The sequence below is a fragment of the Sciurus vulgaris genome (assembly GCF_902686455.1).
Source record: "Sciurus vulgaris genome assembly, chromosome: 3".
Lineage (NCBI taxonomy): Eukaryota > Metazoa > Chordata > Mammalia > Rodentia > Sciuridae > Sciurus > Sciurus vulgaris.
The window spans coordinates 183816797-183818864 of NC_136463.1; the positions used below are offsets into that span (position 1 = coordinate 183816797).

At 60.5% G+C, this 2068-nt stretch overlaps 1 long non-coding RNA gene across 1 annotated transcript; it reads right to left on the bottom strand.

Annotated features, from left to right (window-relative positions):
• Nucleotides 1-331: 331 nt before the first annotated feature.
• Nucleotides 332-1847, bottom strand: LOC306657955. The gene is made up of 4 exons (XR_013762929.1): nucleotides 1775-1847; nucleotides 1330-1688; nucleotides 1060-1220; nucleotides 332-953 (listed from the first exon to the last, which is right to left on the bottom strand). It is a non-coding gene; the product is annotated as an uncharacterized lncRNA (long non-coding RNA).
• Between the last annotated feature and the right edge of the window lie 221 nt (nucleotides 1848-2068).

The window sequence follows — 2068 nt, forward strand, 5'->3', positions numbered from 1 at the left end:
AGCTGTCCTTCTCCAGTGCAGTCTTAACTCTGCCCTAGTGTCCCCCTCCCACCTCACAGGAAGCTCTCTCTAAACGCTTGATGCCTGCCATCTGCTTCCTGCTGGGCAGAGGCTTCCTGCTGCACCTGCTGTGGTGGGCACTGCCCGTGTGCAGGCAGAGAGGAGCAGGAGGGCGCGAAAGAGTGGGGAGGCTGGAGGCCTGACTGGGCAGAGTGCTCACTGAGGACTGGGGGGAGGGCCAGGAGGCTGGGTGGTGGCTGCATCTGCTCTTGCTAGTTATGGCAGGTTGGGTGGGTCAGTCGGTAGGGTGTGAGCCTGCCTCCCCCCACTTACCCCCGTAGTGACCACATGTGTCCACTCCGAGGCCAGGCTTGGTGCCGTCCTGCAGGTAACGCACCCGACACCTTGGCGGGAGGCAGAGCTGGCAGCAAGGATGCTCCCACAACTCAGGATGCTGGCAAGCACCCCAACCCCACGGAATTCCGTGCTCCTAGGCCCTTGCGGCTGCTCCACGTGCCCCTTAGTGAGCTGAGCGCCACTGTGTGCACGTAGCCACGGGGGCAGAGCCCCAAGCCGGCAGGCCTGCGCGGCCACGTTAGGGGCCACCTGTGCCGTTCTGAGACTCGTCCTGAAGTACTCGAGCCACCACCAGCATGTGCAAGAGAAGGATGTGCCCAGCCGTTCCTTAGAGAACTCGCTCTGGCTGTTTCCCAGGGGCTTGGGGAGGCCAGCTGGGGCAGAGCCACAGTTCTGGAGGGGACGTGGTCGCACAGAGACAGGAAACACGGTCAAGGCAGCAGGAACCCGGATCGTCCAAATAACGTGTGGGCCACTCCCGGGCTCAGCTGCTGAGTGTCTAACCACCTGGTCCCTGAAGCGAGCATGGGGGTGTAGCCTGGGGACGAAGGAAAGCCGGGGGCCAAGGAGCCCATGCGTGCCTGCCACAGGATGCTCTGCAGAACCAGTGAGAGAAGAGGGAAGGAGAGGAGGCCCCAGCGAAACCCCCTGCATCCCCCACGGTCCCCATCCAGGCCACAACGCCCCTGCGGCCGTCCTTACCACCCGCACAGCCAGGCTGCGCACCTACAGCTGTGGACAACAATCCGGGACCACGCCCAGGAAGCAGGGGCTTCCACATGGTGTGGACAGAGCCAGGTGAAGGTGGAGGAGACAGGGCACTCTGAACGGGCCATTCTTCAGCCCTGGGAAGGACAGCAAGCCTACAGCAGAGGACACCTCTCCTGAGAGGCCGTGAGGAAGCTCAAAGGAGCCCGAAGAACCGCAGGGACAGCCCGTCACTGGGAGGCCCTAAGCAAGAGATGCTTTCACTTTGTCATGAACTGAGGAACGTGAAGCTGCCGTGACAGCCAGGTAGGGACAAGGGCCATCGCCTGTCCTGGCTCCTCCGTGAAGAGGACAGACAGGTCGTCTCCCAGGGTCTCCGGAAATCCAAGTTCCCCTCTCCACACGGGATAAGTGACGCTCAGCGAGGAAAGTGAATCATGCAGACTTTCTGTCACGCTTTTGTTTGAGATGACCGTAGCTTCGTGTGTGGCCGTGGGCAACAGCAGAGGTCCCCCGCCTGCCCAGCCTCGCCCCAGAGGCAGCCCTGGGCACAGGGGGCATCTAACCCGCCTGGGAAGCGGGCATGATACCAAGCGAAGCTCTTAAAGAGACAAATGATCCCACTGGAAACAAAAACGTAGCATCTGGTATTTAGAAAAAAGAAAAAAAGCGAAAGCTAAGTTGTGAGAAAGCTGAACAGAGAAAACACCTCGGTGTGATCCTAGCAAGAAGCTCAAGTCCACGTGGTGAGGGTGTCCACACTCGCAAGAAAACACTCAGAAATGGCTCCATGATCTACAGAATCAGCAGACCAGGACCCTCAGTAGTGTCTGAAGACGCTCACGGGGCTGCGCCGGTGCATTCACCACGGGGACCCTGCGGTTTGGAGGCGCCGTTGTCTGACCGTGGCCTTGATGGTCCTCACACCACCGCTGACCACCAGGAACACACGTGCCGTGCAGACCGCATGCTGATCTCTGTGTGCATGTGTGTGCGTGTGTGC